This window comes from Ambystoma mexicanum, chromosome 6p (assembly GCF_040938575.1).
Source record: "Ambystoma mexicanum isolate Mex_15411 chromosome 6p, UKY_AmexF1_1, whole genome shotgun sequence".
NCBI classification, from domain to species: Eukaryota; Metazoa; Chordata; class Amphibia; order Caudata; family Ambystomatidae; genus Ambystoma; species Ambystoma mexicanum.
The window spans coordinates 1,305,430,145-1,305,453,529 of record NC_090935.1 but is presented as its reverse complement, the minus strand read 5'-3'; the positions used below and the strand labels follow the sequence as shown (position 1 = coordinate 1,305,453,529).

Below are 23,385 nucleotides of genomic sequence, written 5' to 3'. Positions count from 1 at the left end.
AATAGGTACAGATGTCATAGGACATCTGAAGTGTCCGTGAACACCACGGGACTGGCCCAGGACATCTGGAGTGTTCGCGGATTTACGGAGGGGGGGGTTAAACATCCCATCGTTTGGCTTCTTATGGACATATCCAATCCAATCCTCACCCCCCCCCAACCCACAGAGATTGAGTTTGACAAGTGAAATGCTGGTTTTTTAAAATTGTTTTCACTGCGCTATCCGCGGACTCCAAAAAAGTCAGCGAATCCAAGATGGCGGGCGTTGCAGGAAAACCGACGCAGTTGGCGTTTTCTCACCACCCAATCAGCGGCTGCGTCCCGTTGCCCGCGGGCCACACAAGTCCACAAATTTTCTGCCCAATCATAGGCCAGTCCGCTGGCCAAACAGGGAAGTGAGTCCGCGGAGCGAACATAGGTATCACTAATTGTTTTGCCTTACGTTTTGGTCGTTTAAAAAAAACTACTGGACGGATTTACACTAAGTTAACAAAAGCAAGCTTTTGGGACCAAGCTGCCGCTCTTGCTGCAAATTTGGTGAAAATACGTCCAGCGGTTTGGGCTGTTGGTGCGACAAATTATTTCCCATTATGTCTATGGGGAAAAAAAGACATTTTTGGACCCTCCCTATAACTTTGTCTGTCGGAAGCGGCTACTATCGATTTCCTGCTACGCGAAGCAGTGCGGCTTGACGGGCCAAGCAGAATCGCTGTACTCGCTGGTACGCTGGGTCCTTTACTCCAACCCCTGTGCGTCGAGTGACGAGCGAGCAGGAGCAGGTCTCTGCTGGAGTTGGAGCCTGGAGCTGCGCTTCGAGAACACGGCTCGAGCAATACCGGTGTTACTCTCTGCTAGCCTCCCACCCCACCCTCCACCCCCTGGCTGAGTGACACGGGGGTGCTGGTAGAGTGGCACGCTGGGCTCACAGGGATTTTGTGGCCCTGGGTGAGTCTATGGTCCGTGCACCTCTCCCGTGTGGACCGGGTCTTCGAACTTGGCTTGGCCCAGTGGTGTGCATCGGGCATCAGCATTTTTCTGGTTATAACTTTGTCTCTGTGCTTAGCTGTAAAGTCTGGATAGCATAGGACACTAAAACAGTGAGTGGTGGCAGTGAGTTGTATAGGGGGAGTGTGTTGGTATTTTTGGTTACAAGCCTCTTGCTTTGGCATTGGCACCTGCACTCCTCTACACAGCTCTTTTTATTTCCCCCACCCCCACCCCTTACCTTTTTAACAGAAATGCCGGGAAAAGCCTCAAGCCGCTGTAAAGCAGGGGCAATAGGGGAAAGAAACCCTACGGATTGCGTTCTACTAAACAGCCCAATGATGATAGCACTGAATTGCAGAAAGATGGCATGGAGGGGGATAGAGGGCTGAAAGTGCACGAAGAGTTGAGTAAAAAAAAGCCCCATTGGATGCCTTTTTTCTGCTAAAATCCCAGTCCAGACAACTTCCTTGCCATCATTAGACTCAATGCCCCCATTAGCTGAGGCTGATAGTTATTTACCGCTGGACAACGATTCTTTACTTCAGTTATGCTACGCCTTACAAGATCGTACGTCCCTTATTATAGGGGGGCGGAAAGGAGAGGCTGCAGAAAAAGTACTAACACAGTTGCAGCCCCCTTTGCCAGACCCCCCATCAGCGAAGGAGACCCAAGTTCATTTATCACTAAGGAGCGAGATTACTCTGAGAACACCTCCCCCTACGGGGGAGGTGGAGGGTTAACCAAGTGGCTACTGAAATTAGTGAAACTCTTCAGCCTCTGCAGTCTAATACAGGGGGGGGCAGCCAGGCTATCCGCCAGCCCAAACATGTTCTATGGTACCGCTTTACCCTCAAGTAGACTTACTGAGGAGGAGTATAGTACCCATGAGATTTCCACAAACCACAACAGTATTTTAAATTTTGCGGTAAAAATACATTTAAAATTATGTGGTCCTATACATGAAGACTTGAAGCTTCTGGGGGTTGCAATCGCAAGTATATGTGAACACTTAATAACCCTAAACCAACCTAAAGAAAGGCCAATTTTTGACTTGCGTGAGGATGTTCCCCAAAAATTACCACAAGATTGTGCCATTGTGGAGCCGAGGGCTGTGAACTTGGACACAACCCTACCACCGTCCTTTGCAGACCTAATAAAGGGTGCAACTGACATGGTGCCTGTAGCTAAACGCCAGGGGAGGCAGACAAAACAGAAAATTTCAACGATACAAAGGAGGACTTCTACTGATCTGCCGGTTATCCAGAAAGAGAACCGCCCTGCATTAAATTCAAAATTAAGGCCTTGTAGCGCCAATATGTCAAAAAAGCTACGAAAAAGAGCTGCAAGACGCAAAAGACGGTCGGCACAGTCCGCGGGTACTCTCACTAGTTGGCTGATAGAGGAAGGCCCGGCTTGTGCTGTGTCCCTCCGGGAGGAGGATACAGCTCCAAAACAGGACCATGTACATTATAACTTTGTAGCGGGACCAAACGCCCCCTCGCACGAGATACAGTGCCTACTGGCAGTTTATTAATACGGTTCCCAGTAATACTGCCGTATCCTCCCCTGATCTTCCTGTTGTACATTCATCCCCTTCTTCCACTGTGGTGTTACCTCAGAGATCTGACTATTGCCCCTAAGGTAGCCGTAAAAGCGGCGGCAGCTGAATCGTGCTTCACTTCTGACACTGTTCAATAAGGTGCCCTCCCTTAGGATACTCAATAGTGGAGACTTTGATTTTGTGGAACCACTGCGACCTTTGAACATTATGACTACCAAAGTACATTGTAGGTTGCCGGAGACAACAGCCCTTATTAGATCAAACTCATCATCCTTGGGATATTTGGGATATGATTTAGATATACCGCCAAGGATGGATATGCCGAAGAAGAATGTGACAAATGTAATTGCCAAAAAACCCAAACTGCAGGCCCTAAAGGCAAACCGAAGCCAGCAATCATATGTAACGATAAGCAATGCTGGGAATGGCTAAAGAATATGATCGCTACTAAATGTTGTTCAGATTGAAACTGGTCAGTTGTGAGCTGGAACACCAGGGGGCTTAGTCATTGGGTCACTGGGGGCAGTGCGCAGGAAGTATTGTTTTCTCATTACATTTCTGTTTTACAAGAGACCTGGATTACATTTGAGGTGGAATTTGATGGGTATGTGACTTTTCAAGCAGAGGCCACCAAGGCGGAATGAGGACGCCCAAAGGGCGGCCTCTTAATAGGAATAAAGTAGTCATACAGCCCGAGACTGGTAAATGACCCTAAACCTGGTAGTAATGTGTTAGCTGTGGCAGTGACCTTACTGGAGAAAGGAGGAAAACTCACAAGATCTGTTAATTATTGACATTTATAACCTCCGGGTACATTGATGACTGAGTCTATTCTCGAACAGTTGGATACCATACTACTGAACTGGGATGCTGATCATGAAAGTAACCCTATCATATTACGTGGGGATCTGACCGCGAGATGTGTAGACTAAGATGGTTGTGGTAAATATGATAATGTATCCGATTACAGTCGAATGCCACAAACTACCTCTAATACCAAAGGCAAGGTATGGGTAGACTACCTAAATGAATGGAGGTGCACTATCCTGAATGGGCGCACAACGGGAGATAACCTCGGACAATCCACGTGGACTATGGGCACTAAGAGGGCCGTATTGGATTATATGGCGGTCTCTGAATGTGTTCTGGGTAACGTCATGGGTATCCATATTGCTCCTAACACTCATAGTGACCATGCCCCAGTCACCCTGACCCTGAGTGGGGGAGGGGGAAAGGGATTTGGGAATGTAAGTAGCAATGTGACCACCACCAATCAAGGGAATCGGATACGATGGTCCCAGTTCAACATTGAAAGAATGAGGAGCCTGATTTTCCCTGATGGTTGTTGTCTGAAGAGTGAACTAAAGGGGAAATCCCCTGAGGAGATAGAGGCATGGGTACAATCTCTCACTCAGTCTCTCTTTAAGCATACCCAGGTCCCTAAAACTAAATGGAAAGCAGTTGTAAGGGGTAAGTTTGATATTTGGATCCGGGATCGTAAAAAGGTTAATGAGGTGAGAAATTGAAACTTGAAGATTGTCCTCTATAAACAACAGGAGCCTGCAGGAGAGGCTGTCTGAGATCAAGCACATTAAGCGGCAATACCGTACATGACTCTATCACTACCGTAAGTCCCAACAACGTGAAAAATGGGAGAGTTTCATACAGAAACTTATGAGCAGAAATATTAGACGAATCTGGCAAATATTAGGAGAGGCAGCAGGGGACCAGGGATTAAGAATAATGAATCCTATTGGTGAGGAGCAGTGGGTTGCACACATTAAGCATAAGTTATTTAATGCAAATATACCCGCTTCCACCTTGGTATTAAGTACAACCCCTTGGCCCTTGCCTATAAGCCATAAAGCGATAAAGCAGGTCATCGTAGCACTTAAAACCTCTGAAGCCCCTGGCCCGAATGGGCTGGCAAACATGGTATTAAAAAGTGACCTGGATAACTGGGCACACGTACTCCTGACACACTTCTCGCGTATTTGTAGTTCGGCTGTGATTCCATCTTCATGGAGAAGGTTAATGTTTATACCAGTGCATAAAAAGGGAGATCGATGCAATGCTGGTAATTACCGACTTCTCTCCATGCTAGACGTTGCTAGTAAAATTTTCATGACACTTGTCCTTAAGGAACGTGAAACCTGGGTAACAATAATAAATATCTTGAACTACGCACAGACGGGGGTTTAGACCTGGTTCCGGGGCAGCACATAGCATCAGGGTCCAAATCCTTCATACAAAAAATGAACAGATGGGACTGGACTCAGAATTAGATTCATCTGTCGACCTTGAAGGGGTACGAAGCTGTAATGCATGTAATCCAGATACAGAAAGACTCAACCATATCTGTTATTATGCCCACATCCGGAGGTTCATCAATTTATGCTAAGGCTGCAGACGAATCAGCTTCAGGTATTGGCGGTTACTGGACCACGGTTGGGTATTTTACCAAAGGACAGGTGTTGTCATATCTGTGAGAAGGGAAAACATATAGAAACCACCAGGCATGTTTTGACTATGTGCCCCCGTATAGGTCCATTGTATATGTCTGCTAGGTAAGTTGATAAACAATTGAGACCATCAAGGAAGAGTCCTTCTGGGATTACTGCTTAAACTCAGACTCCATTAGGACACAGCTGGCACTATACAGGGTTTGGGTTAAAGTTAAGTTTATTACCAAACCAGCCAGCTTTAGTGGAACCTTGAGTGGCCCCTCCAGGAATCAGCCCCTAGCCTGAAGTGCGAGTCTTGACCGTTACGATTGTCACTTGGTTGCCCAGCGCTTGTGGTATGTGCTCATTTCTGTCAGGTATCTTGTGTGTTGGGCTGTATACGACATGTATGGAATGTTACACATTACCACTGTACTGGATCATCTATGTATTGTATTACGTTTCATTTGTACATATGTCTAATTTTATATAATTGTTTATTCAATTTTAAATTACTTTTATATTTAACGTTCTGATTGCATGTTTGTATTAAGTTATGTATTTGTATTGTTTGTGTAAAGTTCAAATTTGAACTAATTCACAATAAACATATTTGATTTGATAACTTTGCCCCCCCGCCTTGACCAAACCTCAACAAACTTTGCAAAAAAATTGAGTGGGCCATATACTTTTTATGCACGGTTTGGTGAGTATTCATCCAGGGGGAGCAAAGTTATAAGCCACCCAAAATGTGCTCTTCCTATGGGTTTAGCAATTTAACCATAACTACATGGCCGCTACCGCAGGCCATGATATATATATTTCTGATGTTTGTTAATCTGCTTAGAATCACATGCTGTGCATAGTCCGACATCCAGTGGTCACTGCGGGGTATTGCATTTTGTTTTTCGTAGTCAAAAAGGGGACGTTGACAAGGCGTGTCTGTAACACTATCCCTATAGTGACGTGCAGTGTACCCACAACCCCTCACGCGTCCAGGTCCCTCAGATTGTTTTTTTCTGCCCAGTTATTGGTCGCCTTAATGCGGAGCTCCTCGAGAGACATTGCAAAATCATTTCCTCGACCCTTGGTCGTTTATTATTATTAACTATCACATAGATCCCTCCCTCGACGTAGCTGCCAAGCTGTTCTCCGCCGAGGAAAATCTTCGACGGAGGGACGAGTGGAGGAGATACTTCGGCGCTGTCGGACACGTGGCCTGGCCTCGCCGGCCTAACACAGTAGGGAGAGTGGGGTTGTTGGTCATTTCTTTGTTTCACTCTGAGAATGCCTTTCTCTTTCCCCTCCCTCTCTTTCGAGGTCGTAATCACATTTCATGCCCTCAGCTATGGGAGAGGACTCCCTTTAGGTTTTGCCCGTGTTGCAAGGGCAAGTTTACCTGGAAGGACAAGCACAAACGATGTAACCGTTGCTTGCCCCTCGATCACAAAGAGGACGGCTGTGCGGCCTGTAAGTTACTTAAACCCAAACTTTAAAGGACCGCAGGGTCAAAAGGAGGGCAGCCTATGCGATGTCTAGGTCTGACTCCTCGCCAGCTGCCACCGCCACTGAATTTGATGAGGACAGTGATGACACGGCCTCCGCAACAGAGGTTGTAGACCTCTCCAAGGAGCGTTCCCGCTCCTCGCCGTCCGTCCCCGACAAGCCCAGCTCACGCCCCGCTTATGGGGATGAACACCCCGGCGACAAGGACGAACACAGAAAAACACATAAGTACATACCCCACGGCACGCATTCGTTGAAGACGAAGGCAGCCATAGCGTCAACGGAGGCGTCGGGTCCACCGGCGTCTTCCGCCGACCGTAAGGGTCGCAAGCCCTCCCCGCCACCGCTTCCGCGACTGGGCTTTCTGTAAATAAGGGCGCTATACCCAAATCCTCAGGTGACGCGCCTCGCAAGAGTGCGTGCGTTGCCAGTAAAGACTCGGCACTGCCTAGCGCGACGGCGAGCGATCCCTCGACGGAGAAGCTGATCGCCGAAAGCCTTGCGCGTATAGCTTCTAAAGACGGCCAGAGACGGACGGCGGGTGACATGTCAAAAACCGCTCACAAGGCCAAAGAAACGCTGAGGACGCCGGAGGGTAGGCTGGGACAGCTCCCACCGTCGACAGAAGACCCTCGCCAGCGAGAAGGTTTCTCAGAAGGCGAAGGGACTCGATCTTCAACGCTATGAGACAGAACTAAGCAACTACAGGGAGAGGAAACTCCCTTTTCACTCCCAGACCGCTCTGGCCTACCTTACTGGACTGTAGAGCGGTTCCAGTCATGTATGGACAAGCTAGACGGGTTCATGGCCATCCTAGAAAATAGGACACCCAAGAGCCCAAGGGAGGTACTCCAGGAGGGGCCATGGGCTAAATACCCGAAGCTCTTTAACCCCCTACAGGAAGACATGAACTCTTACGACCTCACTGAAGAAGACTCTCACTTCCAGGAAGAGGATGAGTTTGTGAATAATAAAGACCAACAAGAGGGAGAAGGTTTTCATGATGACACTAACATAGGTGAGGAGGGCTACGAGGAGGACCCAGGTGAAGGTGGCTCACAGCCCTGGCAGTCGCCATCAGGGTCTACAGACCCCGACATTATAGACATTTCTTCTCCTCAGACCACACCGGTCAGGAACCCATCTCCAGTAGACAATCAGCCCACCTTCAATGCACTACTGAGGAAGGCAGCAGCGCATTTTGAAGTTCAAACTGGGGAGGTCACCCCTGATACTGATTTCGTTGAAAGGATTATTAAAGAAAAACCTTCCACTAGTCAAACTATTCCTATCCTCGTCTCGGTTAAGAGACGACTCACCCCATCGCTGTCCACTCCCGCGCTGGTAAGAGGGGTCAATCCAAGAATCGAGAAATTGTTCTCAACCTCTCAGTCAGACCCATTATATATCAGGGGTCACTCAGTCCCGGACTCCTTAGTGGTGACTAACACAAGGAAGAGGGCTGGGGTCCCACTGTCAACCAGCGAGGCACCCCCAGATAAAGAAGGGAAAAAGCTTTATGCCTTGGACAAAAGAATTACTGCCTCGGCAGCGTTTTTAATTAGGATTGCCAATATTAATACATTGTTGGCAAGCTATGCTGATGCTCAATGGGGAAAGTTTAAGCAGGTCATCGAAGAAGCCCCTGAACCTCTAAGAACTCGCTTATTGGCTACAGTTACAGAAGGAGCTCTGGTCAACCAGAGCATCATTAAGAACACTCTTGATGCGGCAGAAACTGCTGGCCGATCTTTGGTGCAGGGAATTCTGCTGAAACGTCACGTCTGGCTTCGCAATTCCGGTTTCAAGGCAGAAACGCAGGCGTCACTCATTAATAAGCCAATAGAAGAGTAAAATCTCTTTGGAAGGGCAGTGGACGACGCCCTGGAGAATGCGAAGAAAGAATTAGACACGATAAAGACCTTAGACCAAATCTCAAAGCCTCCAAACAGGCGGGGATTTGGGGACAAGCGCTTTTTTCGTGGCCAACGCCAACAGCAGCAGCAGCAACAGCATTCCACTGCGGGCAACTGGCCCTCTAATCAGAGTACCAGTAACCAGTATAACCAAAGTGGACAACGCCGTGGCAAGGGCAGAGGCCGGGGCTTCAGCCCCAGAGGCACCCTGGCAAGTAACACCAAATGACCCGAAGGTTCGGGTCCCCTCCCATGCGTCTCCGGTTGGGGGCCGGATAACATCGTTCCTTTCAGCATGGGAGGGAATAACATCAGACCGGTGGGCATTGTCAACCGTAGCCCATGGTACTGTATAGAGGTCAATCGATCCCCCACCTACAGACCTCCAAGGGGACGACGCCTGTCACCAGAACACCTCGTCATCCTCCTACAAGAAGTAGAACAGCTGCTACAGAAAGGAGCAATAGAGGTCGTGCCCCTATCTCAGGTAATGGAAGGTATTTATTCAGTGTACTTCCTTGTACCCAAAAAGGACCGAACCATGCGCCCTGTACTAGATCTGCACCCAGTGAACAAATTTGTAAAACCACAAACATTTTGTATGGTAACATTACAGGAGGTAATTCCCCTGCTATCTCAGGGGGACTACATGACAACACTAGACATGAAAGATGCATACTTTCATATTTTGATGTTGCCAGCATACAGAAAATATCTCAGGTTCATGATAGAGGGCAAACACTACCAGTTCAGAGTGCTACCCTTCGGCAGAGCATCTGCATCGAGGGTATTCACAAAGGTAGTGGCAGCGGCCCACCTGCGCAGGTTGTCCATACCGGTATACTCTTACCTTGACGATTGGCTCATAACAGGGGAGTCCTACGAGACCTGCTTCTCAAACACCCAGAAGACAGTAGACCTTTTGTTCCAACTGGCTTCTCCATCAACGAGAAGAAGTCCAGCTTAGACCCCAGCCAAATCAAACAATTCCTAGGGGCTCTAATTCAAACAAAGGACGGCCTTGTCTTCCCCTCCAACAAGAGGGTCCAAAATATGCTGTTTCAGATCCCTCAATATGTGGCCGGTCGAGAGGTGACGGTAGGCAAAGCAATGCGCTTGCTAGGAATTATGGCGTCATGTATTTATTTGGTACCTCACGCACGCCTGCGCCCAATGCAAGAGTGGCTCAACAGCCAGTGGTATCAGGCCAGCGGACAATGGGACGATCTAGTGGTGGTCTCGCAGGCCTTGGTTCTCTCGCTACGGTTGTGGTCGAAGGAAAACCTGGTAATAGGGAAACCATTCGCCACCCCCGCAGTGGAAGCCACTCTAACCACAGACGCATCCCTCACAGGATGGGTTGCTCACCTATCCCATCAGATTGCTCACAGAGTCTGGACTCCGAGCGTAGCTTCCAAGCACATAAACTTATTAGAGCTACTTGCTGTGTTCAAAGCACTAAAAGCCTTCCAGACACACCTACAAGGGAAGACAGTGATGGTCCTCACGGACAGCACCACAGCCATGTACTACCTCAACAAGCAAGGGGGCACTCACTCTCCAGGACTGTCCAAGCTGTCCCAGAACATCTGGAAGTGGGCTCTCAGACACATGTTCCTATTGTCACAACATGTACCAGGGGAACTCAATCTGCTAGCAGATGAACTCAGCAGAGACTTCCCTCTGCCCTCAGAGTACGAATGGCGTTTACACGAAGACATTGTCTTCGACGTCTTCACACAATGGGGCTTCCCAGAAATAGACCTGTTCGCAACTCTGGAGAACTCACTTAGTCTTAGGAATGCATGGTGGTGGCGCGAGTTATGGTTGCTTAGTTTACCATAACTGGCAAATCTCAGGGGTTTTTCGGTTTTACTTGGAACCATAACGTCCCTTTAACAAAATTTGTTCTTTGAATTTCATAGGTTTTTATTAGTACAACTTAACCATAATGTCTACGAACATCTGACTTCATTGCAGACCTTCCAGAGAGTGCCACATGACCATATGCTGGCGCGCAGCATGATGACGTGTCCGAGAACCCGTATGCACGACACGATAAGATCTGTGCTTCACGGACAGTTCGGAACTGCATTTTCTACTGATCTAGGAACTTTAAACTTCAAAATTTCCCTTGCACAGCTCTAACACATATTCCTACTCATCCATTAACAATCTAGTACACAGTACATACTTTTAGCAAAACTGCTATTTATCTTAAAATAGAATCAGCTAATGCCGTCCCTCCTCCCCAAGAGACATCACCACTGCTGTAATCGATGAGCACGAGAAACACTGCCCCCTACCTCAGAAATAACACACGCGCAACATTTTCCCGTGTCCACCTGCCCCTCCATATTAGTGTTTGGTGCCTCTTCCCTCATTTCCCTCCCCACCTTTCGTTCTAAGCTCTCCTGCCAAAATAAGTGCATCCAAAAACAAAATAAATGTTCCTTTAGGAACCACCTTTCACAGTTAAAAAAATAGAACTAAAAAAAAAAGTATAGACTCCATCTACTTTATATTTCTCAGTAAAGTACACAGACTAATAAGATTTTCCAACATTTCCACTTGCATTTTGCGTTATGCTAATGGGAATATTGTAGCGTTCATCTTCCGTTCCAGGGACTGGAACGGTGGATACCGGCCCAGCAGCCCAAGTTATCAGCTCAAGCGAAGCGAGGGTGGATAACGAGGTCTCTGGACCATTATCCCCCCATTCAAGCCCCTGAAATGGGGGATGAAGGCCATTAGCAGCCTAGGTTCCCAAAGCGGGAACCCGGGGTACTAAAAGAGAATTTTTCTTCCTACACCGGGACGCTAGGAAGGAAAGTCCTTTTCCAAGGTGGCCACCATGGAAAGGGAAGGCGGGGGTTCCATACATGGTCCCTCTTCGCTTTCCATGGCAGCCTGCAGAAGGCAAAAAGAGAACCCTATGACCATATTACCACAAGCACATTTTTCTTCCCTTTCAAATCTATCCTAATTTTCAATAACTTCACCACAAAGCCAGTCCCAGGTGGACATGGCCACTTTAATCCTACGTTTTGTCCTTTGTGGTCATGGCCAGTAGCCAGATTGTCCGGATCATGACCTTATTCCATGACCCAGACAATCTGGCCACTGCCCATGGCCACAGGCTACCCCTCAGTCACTAAAGGTATACTGCTATATTTTGTAGCTACATTAAGACACTTGTCAAAAAATAAAACACTGGAACATTTCCAAAACCATGCTTTCAGGTCCTTGCCAATGTTCCTTACACAAGTTTGCTGGAAATCCACCCATGTTTTATTTTTTCAAAAGTGTCAAATGTATGCACATACAATTGTCACATAACCTAGTCCCCACCTGACAACCATTCAGACTTTACGAAAACATTTATATCTAGATCTATAATCTTTTTGCAAACCTTTGTGTAGATTTGTCAAATGGCACCTCATTTATAAGCCTTTACAATATTTTGGGACCATCCTCTAATTTTGCCCCCTCTTGACAGAATCCCGTCAAACTTTGTAAACTCATTCGGAATCAAGTCAGAAATATCCCATCCCATCCTCATCACCCCTCACCTCCCCAGAGATTATTTGATAAGTTTGACAAGTGCAATGCTCAGAAAATATTATTGTACCGAGGGTTCGGACATGTGTTTTTATGCACCTTACCTTAGTTTTCCTCTTTTGTACACATGTGAAATCTAGCAGCAGGGCGCGGACATCTTGTGCTAATCTTATCTGTTGCTGCATCACCCCAAGGTGAACTGCCCTGGCGGCACTAAATCATATGCCCCGTCCCTGAGCTTGACATCACCAAACCTAGTGATATTCTCTGCCTTTCTCTGTGACGTTCCTGGTCACCATAGCCAAACGCGCCCAGTTATCACCTACGTAACGTGACGCAGAACCTTGAAATCAACACAAATCGTCTCACAACACAGCAGGTCACAATTCAGAATATGAAACCGTACTTTAAAAAGAAACAGCAAGACTGTACAATTTGTAAAGTATTTTTATTTCAAAATAAACGCTCTGAGAACATCCGGCTATTGCCATATTCAATCAAATTGGAAATTTGTTTCTTTGCTTGCGATCCGAAAATGTTTATCGTGAGTTATGCGTTGTTCCTTTTGGGTGCACAAGGTGTTCGTTTTGGGTAAAAGAAGCGCTTGGGTCGCACAGTGAATTCCAGGGCTTGTGCATCAACTTGGGGCTAGACCCACCATAAAGGATGTTAAATTGCTCCTAATCGCTAGTACAGCGCAGGGGCATATCGGCCCTTGGCGATCGTCCCAAAAAAGAGTCAAATATATCCAGTTGTTCACAAGTATCTGCAGCTGCTGGTTGAAGAAACCGTCAGTTTGGCATCTGGAATCTATGACAATCGCAGAATGGCAGGATGTACCTGTTTCGAAAAACATAATAGAAATGTGTCTCAGTAGCCGATCTTTATTACAATTTATCTGTTGACTTATTAATTGGGCATAGAGTTTAAACTAACGATTAGCACAGACATGAAACAAGTCAACAGAGAGAAAACAACGTGGAAAGTACTACATAATTTGCTTCCGAGGACATTGCTATGTAGTATGTTCAACTCTAAACGGGATACAGAAGCTGACGCTACAATTCGAGGTGCACATAGATGGCATTTTAGTGAGATATTAGCGTTGAACCTGGGAGAACAGAGTAGTGGTCTACATGCATCTCAATGCTGGACTGCCCATGTGGGCGTGAGAAAGAACATTACACACACAGGTTATACTTGCGTTGCATTGCAGTATGCCAAACAGAACAAACAAGTATAATGTAACCCAGAAATTATGGTCAGCTAATAAGTTGATGCTCGTTCGGGTATAAAATCGTCGAAAGTCAAACTTACATTAGATGCAGCATTTCCATTCTCTTGGTGTTACTCAGACCATGGCGTCTAGGGGCAGATCAGTGGATTCCCTGTCCTCTGGGCACTCCAAGTCTCAGTCGCCTCATGACAGGCCCCTAAAACGAAAGATGCCTCCCATAAAACTACTTTAGCCAAACATCGGAAGACACGGCCGAGGTCCTTCCCTGTGCCGATACTTGATGCATTTTGTCGAAACCGGCAGAAAAGCCTAAGGATATCACACCTGATTTAAAAAACATGTCCCAGAAAGCATTATTAAAGCTTCTAATTCCCAAAAATCTTCCTCTAAGAGCTCTAATCATAGAGACAAGACCCAGAAAGACAGGTCTCCTAGGGAAGAGTCTACCCCTTCCATGGAAACTGCAACTGTCCCACAAGAGGAGGGGAAGTGTCCATTAAGTGAGACCCTAGATTATAAGGACCTACCTACACCCCGCACACCTGCTGTACCTTACCCTGGTGTCATCCCCAGCTCAGCCACATAGTCAGCAGAGGACAAGACATAGATAGGGTGATGTCTAGAATGAATTTCTTTGGTAATTTCTTTGAAAAGAACCGTCATGCTTTGGAGAATTTCCAAAATAAACCTCCCACTGATCAGGCCTCAAGCTCTCAGCCCCGGTCTTCCACTCCTCTGCCCCTCTTCATCCCAGCCACCAGCAAAGAGGCCCCACACTTCTGAGCTTTGATATGCATATGGACACAGAAGGGGACCAGGAGGAATATCAATATGATGATGATGATGAGGATGATGAGGGGATAATAATGACGATGAGTCCGAGGTTTACCCTATAGACTCTCCCGTTCTACAAGACTCCCCTTTACCTGATTCCCCAGTGGATAATCAACCTTAGTTTAATGACCTCTTAATCAAATCAGCTGAGCACTTCGGAATTCAAACTCATGAAACTCAGCAGAACAAGGATTTTGTCAAAGATATCCTGGGGGACAAAAAAGCTGCCACCCAGTATATACCCATTCTAAAGTCGGTTCAAAGGAGGATCCAACTCTCACTTGAAATGCCCAATCAAACAGAGGCAGTCAATCCACGAAAAGAGAAACTATTCCGCCCGGCACCATCTGATCCCTTATATATCAGAGGACAACTTAGGCCGGATTCACTGGTTGTCGCAACTACCCGGAAAAGGTCTGGTACACCTTTGGCCTCTTTGGAAGCTCCCCCAGACAAGGAGAGCAAGAAGCTATACACCATGGGTAGAAAAATTGCAACCTCAGCAGCATTCCAAGCTAGGATTGACAATAATTCCACACTGTTGGCGAGCTATGACTGCAATAAATGGGACAAGGTTACAGCCCTTATTGACTCTGCTCCAGAGCCTCTAAAATCTAAACTTGCCCTTGTAGCAGCTGAAGGCAAGGCCACTGCCAGCAGCCTACTAAAGAACAACCTCGACCCTGCAGACAATGCTGGACGCATAATTTCAGAAGGAACCATTCTCAAGCGCCATGCTTGTATGCGCCAGTCCGGCTTTAAGCTGGAAACGTAGGCAGCGTTGCTCAACATGCCGGTTTAACCAAATGTACTGTTCGGCAAAGCGGTGGAGGATGCTCTGAAGTCGGCCAAAGAGGAGTATGATGCACTCAAATTCCTTGGGCAACTTACCAACAAACAAACTGGGCAAAGGGGGGGGAACAATTTTCGCCGCTTTCGCAGCCAAAATTCCCAAAGAGGCTCTCCGTATGGACAAAACCAGAGTTCTTCATGAACCAACAACCAGGGTCAAGTCCCAGGGCTATCCAAGAGACAAGCGTAGGTCCCACGGCCGGGGGAGATACTCCACTTGCAGAGTTGGAGGGACGCCTCCCAAACAATGACAGCCGCTGCTGGTCCCCTCCTATGACTCCACAGACTGGGAATTGATTTCAAACTTCACCCACGCATGGGAGGGAATAACCATGGAAAAGTGGGTGTTATCGACGGTAGTGGGAGGTTATTGCATGGAGCTCCTAGAAACACCTTCAAACCTACCCCCGCACAAAGGAAGTCATCAAGAGAAGAACTCATCTTGATAGAAGAAATCAACACGTTGCTCCTCGAGGACGCCATCGTGATTGTGCCATCCAATGAGGTAAACAAGGGTATTTATTCAACATACTTCCTTGAAAGATCTAACATGCACCCAGTATTAGACTTAAGCCCTGCAAACACTTATGTAAAGCCACAAAAGTTCCGCATGACAACAATACAAGAAGTAATTCTCCTGCTAAAACGGGCTGGATTACATGGCAACATTGGATATGAAAGATGCCTATTTTCATATTTCAATGCTCCCAGCGCACAGAAAACTCTTGCGGTTCAAAGTAGCAAACCAGCACTACCAATTCAAGGTGCTACCCTTTGGAATAGCATCATCTCCAAGGGTATTCACCAAGGTACTGGCGGTGGTGGCAGCACACTTGCGCAGGGAAGCAATCCCAGTGTACCCCTACCTGGACGACTCGCTGATCATCGGAGAAACTCTCCATCTTTGCAAACAAAGCACGCAAAAAACCATAGCTCTTCTCTTCCAATTGGGCTTCTCGATAAACCCGAAAGTAGTCTTCTACTATACACATCAAAACAGTTCCTAGGAGCTGTATTGGATACAAGAACAGGCCCAGCCTTTCCATCCATGGAAAGAGTGCAGAACATGCTTCGGCAAATACCCCAGTATCAAGCCGGTCTCCAGATAAGCATACGCAAAGCAATGCGTTTGCTAGGCATGATGGCATCATGCATATACCTAGTCCCACATGCAGGTCTGCACATGCGACTAATGCAGGAGTGGTTGGCGAAACAATGGTCTCAGGCAAGTGGTCAGTGGCACGATCTAGTGGTCGTTTCGCCAACACTAGTACAAAGCCTACGCTGGTGGTCAAGAGAAAATCTGTAAAAGGGAAAACCCTTCCACGATCCTGTCGTGGTGGGGAGATGATTACCTTCAGCACACAGTACATGGTCTGTGGACTCGCGTCACAGCACAAAACCATATCAACCTGCTGGAACTACTAGCAGTACTCCAAGCACTGCAAGCCTTCGAAATACAACTATCGAACCAAGCGGGTCAGGTTTTAACGGACAGCACAACTGGAATGTTCTACATCAACAAACAGGGGGGCACAAAATCACCAAGTCTGTCCAAGTTGGTGCAGGAAATATGAAAATGGGCGCTCAGATGGGGGATGTCCCTATCCTCCAAACACGTTCCATGGGGACTCAACACTGTAGCAGACTCTCTGAGCAGAAATGCCCTACCAGTGGAACACGAGTGGCAACTAGACTCCAGCGTCGTAGACAACCTCTTCTCTCAGTGGGGTTACCCCACACTAGACTTGTTCACTACAGGAGAAAACAAGCAATGCCCGGACTTCACATCCAGGTTCCCCCAGCCAGACTCCAAGGGGGGGGGGGGACGCCCTATGGATGAGCTGGTCAGGGAAATGTGCCAACGCTTTTCCCCCAACACCATTAATGAGCAGAATAGTGAACAAGATGCACAGCGAACAGATGACGCTCATCCCAGTTGCTCCTATGTGGGCGAGACAACCATGGTATCCACATCTGCGCAAACTGGCGATATGTGATCCCATCAAGCTCCCGTACCTACCTGACCTGTTAACCCAACACCATGGAACAACAGTGCACCCACAACCACACTCGATAAACTTGACAGCATGGCTCCTGAAGTCATAGAGTTCGGTCACCTTAATCTACCACAGCGGTGTATGGATATCCTGAAGGAAGCACGAAAACCAAACACTAGGCACTGCTATTTCGACAAGTGGGGAAGATTTGTAATTTGGTGCCAGTCAAAACAAATAAACCCCATAGAATGTACTCCATCACACATTCTAAATCATATGCTCCACTTGTTAGATTCAGGGTTAGTATTCAACTCTATAAAGGTCCACCTGGCAACTTTATCGGCCTATACCACCTCTCAGAGTAAAGTATCGTGGTGGAAAGTGCCTGCCATTAAGGAATTCATGGAGGGAGTTAAGAGCCTCCACCCTCCGATTTCAAACCCCCCGCCAGGATGGGATCTCAATGTAGTACTAGCAAAGCTCATTGGACCCCCTTTGGAGTCTATGCATCAGTCAAGTCTTAAACACCTGACATACAAAATTGCCTTCTTAGTGGCTATTACTTCCATAAGAAGAGTTGGTGAATTGCAAGCATTGTCAGTGCAGAGCCCTTTCTTTATTATCCATAAAAATAAATTGGTTTTACATAGTCATCCTAGATTCTCTCCTTAATTAATTTCTAAATTCCACGTGAACCAATCCATTGAGCTTCCGGCTTTCTTTCAGAATCCACCTATCTCAGCTGAGGTTAAACTCCACACACTAGATGTGAGGAGAGCGGGCCTCTACTATGTAGAGAAGACCAGGCCGCTTAGGAAAACAGATCAACTCTTTGTCTCCATAGCAACAGGCAGAGAAGGAGACAGCAATCTCCACATGGATAGTCAAATGTATACAATTATGCTATTCATGATCAAGTAAAACACGGCCTTTCACACAAAGAGCTCACTCCACACGGAGCACAGGAGCTACTCTGGCTTTTATCACAAATGTCCCTTTAGATAGCATTTGCAAAGCAGCTACATGGAGCTCAGTACACCCCTTCACTCAGCACTACTGCATTGACACACATTCCAAAGCAGATACACAGGTGTGACAAGCGGTTCTAAAACATCTATTTGCCGCGGATCCTTCTCACAACCCACCACCTTCTCCTAATACTGCTTGCTAATCTATGCATAGCATGTGATCTAAGCAGATTCCACAAGCCTCAGAAAAGATACATTACTCACCATAATTGTATTTGATGCTTGAATCTGCTTAGATTCACATGTGCCCACCCTTCTTCCCCGGAGAGAAGGTGCATAGATGTTATATGAGCTTGCTTATATATCTGCTTGGATACACCTGTACTCGCGCTACACTTCATGCAACATCATGTCAGAACAAAACCATCTGAGGGACCTCAACGCGTGAAGGACCATGGGTACAGCGGACGTCACACTAGCGATAGTATTACTGGCACGCCCTGTCGATGTCCCTTTTCGAGTTTCGAAAACAACACTAATACTCTTCAGCTTCCACTAGCTGTCAGCCTAGGCATAGCAGGTTAATTTAAGCAGATACAAGCATCAGAAATATGATTACAGTGAGTAATGTATCCAATAGATATATTCACAATTAATTATAATCCCAACTCCAGGTGTTTAGAAAGCCAAAATCAAAATAACCTGTGCCATCAGGGAGTCGCCTTACTCATACGGTACTCCTAGCTGTTATGTATTGAGTTTTTAGAGAACTTGTCTCTAACAATTTATCAGGAATACTTCTCCTAAGGTTGTTGTCCCTTCTAGAGTGAGAGAACATGCCTGTAGGTTATGGCAGGACTTAAAAGGGGTAATGGGATGGAAAGTACCACCCCCAACAGGAATAAGTTATTGGAGGTCCTGGCCGTTAGTGCCCATAGTAGAATGCGATTTCAAGGCAAAAATATACTCTCATTTGCCAATGACCATACGGAAATTGTGAATGATGGGCAAAGATAAGCATTGAGATGACTGTCATACATGTAATGGGGATAGTCCTTTGCAGATTGATACTCTTCATTATGGGGCCCCATTTTTCTAGTGTCCCGATTTGCCCCAATAGTGTGGGGGAAAAGAAGAAATTCCTTTGAGTAATATTTCACAGTCCTTAGTGGACCCACTGGGGACATATAACGTGGATCCAGAGAATATTGAACCAATGTGGCAGATGGTTAAAGACAGAATTATTGCTGACCTACAGGAATGGTGAAGCTTTCATGACTTTGGTATATGGATGGACCTTTTGGACAAATCTTCACAATTTGTAATGCCTGTAAAGATAGAGGCTCATGTCAAACTAATTTGTGTATGGATTATAAAAGCTGCCAAACCTTTAAGATGGATTGTGGTAAATTGGTTGGGATACCTAATACTGAATGTAAGATAGTGGACTCCATCAAGTACCGGAAAGGGGCAGAGTATAACATTTGTCAAATTGAGCTGGATGCATTATTTATGTCCAAACCAGTGAAATTGGCTAATGATGCTGAGGAGCATATTTATTTTAAGGCTCAGGCCACAATCACTTTAGTTGAACAAACTCGATCATTCTAAGTTTGGGCTCATACTGCAGTGGAGGATTCGTGTCAGACTCTTATCAGGTGCTTATTGTGATGACAAACTAAAGTGCCTTCAAGTATGAAGTCACGAATTATCAAAGCACAGAATCAGGATTCCGTCCTCAACCTGGGACTGAGACCGCCCTTATTGATCTGAAGGCACAAATTGATGAGCTTCGAGATAAAGGGAAAACAGCCCTCCTCCTATTGCTCGACCTCTCGGCTGCATTTGACCTTGTGAACCACAAGGTCCTATGTAGCCACCTAGATTCGGCTGCCCACTTTTCCAAAGAGGCTATACCGTGGATTGAGGCTTTTCTAAGCGACAGGACCATGAGGGTGTTCTCCCTATCAGCAGCGGCAGACCCAATCCCCATTACCTGCGGTGTACCACAGGATTCTTGCGTCTCCCCCACCTATTACAATATATTTACTAAGCCCCTTTTTGATGATCTGGACCTTCTTGGTATCACCTACACTAACTACGCAGATGATACTCAGATTCTCCTCCCACTTTCCGGGGATTACAACAAGGATTTGGCCTTGGTAAATAAAATGTTTATCATCCTGGATACCCACCCCAACCTCAAGAAATTAGGCCAAGACTACTCTTCATTTGTAATTGATGGGAACCTTATTAAGGTGGCCAAGGAGGTAAAGACACTTGGCTTCTTCCTTGACTCCACCCTCTACTTTTCTAAATAGATGAAGTCCATGGTTTCAGCCACAGTTTACACCTTTAAGCTCATCAGAACAGGCAAACCCTTTCTCTCGGACAACAATTGTATCATCTTGGCCAGAGCCCTTATTCTATCTAGGCTAGATTATTGAAATGCCTTATACATCAGTGCAAACAAATCCACTATCCATAGGATTTAAATCCTTCAAAACAATGCCTTGAGAGCGGCTCTAGGCGTGTCTAAAAGATCTCAAATATCCATGATAAGGCGCCAAAATAATTGGCTTTCCGCCCAAAATAAAATTCATTTAAAAGTTGCATTCCTTACTCACAAAGATCTGAACAACGCAGCCCCTAGTTATCTCACGGACAGATTCAAGAGGATAATTTCCACCAGACTTTCGAGAACAGTTAATACCAGTAGTCTTATCATCCCGAGATTTAAGTTGTTTAAGGCGGGGGGTAGCAGTTTCCCAGTTAGAGCGGCACAACTCTGCAACTCCCTGCCACATCCTATAAGAGAAGATCAGTCCTTGCTTAAATTCAGAACTAACTATATAAATTGGATGAAATCTCTGGACAGTTAGTTCCACACTAGTGTACACACCACTCCCTGTGGCACCTTGCTTGTGTATATACACATGTATCCATTTGTCTATCATGTACGTCTTCTCATATGTATCTATTTATTTGACCTACCACTGCCATGTTTGTACACCTCTGCTTTTCATATAATGTAACCTTGTAACTTAAGCCTTGCATATTCTGTACTGTTGCACCCTGTTGCCTTCGGGTCTGGCGCGCATAATAAATGAACAAACAAACAGATGCCTCTTATATTGTATAACTCATTAAGCGAATTTGTTATTTCTAACGTCTCTTTGCCAGTACGGCTTGAATCCAAGGAAGCCCTGAAGAATAAGGTCTTGGTGTGGCTTGGACAAAGGACTGGCCCTGGGGTTATTAGAACTTCTGATTTTAAGGTTCTTCATAGAATCAAGATAGACCAATGGTGCGCACATGATAGCAGAGACTGCATATTGGTTGGCACTGGTCGCAGCAACCTTCTCTTGTTTCTAGCAAAGTGCAATAATCTTATTAATGTGCCTTCAGAGCTGAAGTTAATTGTAAATACTTTTGCATAAAAGTACTACTGCTATTATGGACTGCCTTTGCTATGGCTTAGTATGTTTTATTGTGTGCCTGTAAGAATGCATTGTCTTGATGTAGATGGCTCATGACCTATAGCCAAGGTTCTCCATGTATTAAGCCTATCCTTTTTGTTTGTTATTGTTCAGTTGTTACTTTTTTGGGGATTATGTGCTTTTGTCTGTTTCTGTTTGGCGCATATACACCTCCAGGCCACTTTCTGTGCAATATAAATGTAATAAAGTAAAGGTAGAGGAACAACTTTTGTCTTAAATTTTAAAATAAGCAGGAAACCGCCTTTGCCCTCCCATCCCCCCACTCCCACCCTCCCGCCAAATCCCCCGCTCCACCCTACGCACTCCAGGAACAAAGAGCTAATATGCTGGCATAGTGGAATCTGGTTTGGTAATTCGCACAAAAAATGAATACTAGTGGTGATGGAAAAGAACACGTCTTGCTCAGGGGTCCGCTTAAAGATCGAAATAGTGGTCAAATACTTGGTATCAATCTGAAGGCCTTGCTGGTCCAAAGAGATCAGGAAATCAAAGACTGTATAGGTTGGAAATATGAGGGGTCCAGACCCTTCTTATGACACCAAGCTGAAACCTTATACCACTTGCAGGTAAAGATTAACTTATTGGAGGGCCTCCAGGAAGAAAGAAGTACATTGAGGCCATCGTCCGGCAGATCCCACTCCTTAACGTTCAGCCTTGGTTGAGGCTGTTCATGCTTGGGTGAAATCCCTGCCTGCCAACTGGCAGCGCAGGTGCACTCTCGCCGGGAGGTGCCAAGGAGTACGGGTGCACTTATTCAGAAGTTTTGAGTCTCAGTCTAAGACAATTAAGTACATCCTGGACCTGAACGCGCCTGAGAACTAGTGAATAACGGGCAGGAACACATAGATCCACTAGACCATCAAAGCATAGTAATGTTGAAGGCAGACATTAGCAGGTACTGAAGGCTTTAGCAGTACCGTGATAGATCCAACTAGGTCTGTAATAGATGTATTGGTCAGTACAGGGATACAAGTTTCAAGTTGCAGGCTACACGCCAGGAATAAGTCACTTGCCCCTTGGCATGAAGGGCAGGTCGCCACACGCTGACACCGCACATTTTGTTGCCTGATTTGTAGATACAAAAGACCATGTTGAGTGTATTATTTCTAGAACATTCGGCGTTGTCAGTAGTTAACTAGCAATATTGATGTACGTTTTGGAATTTAAAAAAATCCTCTATCAAGACAACTGATTTCTCGATCAATTGTATAGAACAATACTTTATTCACACATAATGTCTACAGGTCTTTGATAAGTCTATTATGCACATCATAGATTTCATGTATTTGTTTTACTGTCTGAAACAAGTCCCCTTCATGATTCCACTGCTTGTCAAAATTGCCCTTTTATGCCATTTCTTAACACACCATCACTGATATTCATAAAATCTCAAATAGTCTGCAAATTGGGGTATGTCTTATGAGGAGCGGCATTTCAAACGTCTCATAAAATCTGTTTTGGTGTGAAAAATAGCTAGGGTCATCTTCAATCTCAATTGTCTTTAATGCACAGGACTATTCCATTTGAACACATTATTTTTCTTTCCTAATGTCTGTTGAAATAGATGTGTTGTACCAGAGATTTATTTATCCAAATTCATTGGCCTGGCAGTTGTTTCCCCAGCTGATAGCCTGTTATATAACCTCAGGGCTTCATCTCCTTTATCCTGGACTGCTGCATGATTGGGGAGGGGAGTGGGCTTTTTGCCACACACTATAGACTGGTCTCAACTAGGGGACCTTTGGTGGCTTTTCAGCTGCACATGCCTCTTGATAAGCGGCCTACACCACATGCTTCTTGTTAATACCCAGCATTGTGTATCGGATCAAATGTGCTCCGTTTGACCAAATGATCTTTTGCTGGACTTTCAGACTTATTTCGGACTACTTTGCCGAGAAACGGGCGAAACTGGATATGGCGGAAGAGGTCTGGTAGATCATGTCCTACAAGAAAAGATGAAAATGTTTATTGCTAATAGCTACTCTGGTGCAGTTGCCTGTGTTGTGCACTTGTCTGCAGG

General features: G+C 45.9%; 1 protein-coding gene across 4 annotated transcripts in view; it reads left to right on the top strand.

The window, feature by feature from the left end:
- DENND4C (DENN domain containing 4C) overlaps nt 1-23,385 on the top strand; it is a 2,555,958-nt gene that overhangs the window by 783,014 nt on the left and 1,749,559 nt on the right. The window lies entirely within an intron of this gene.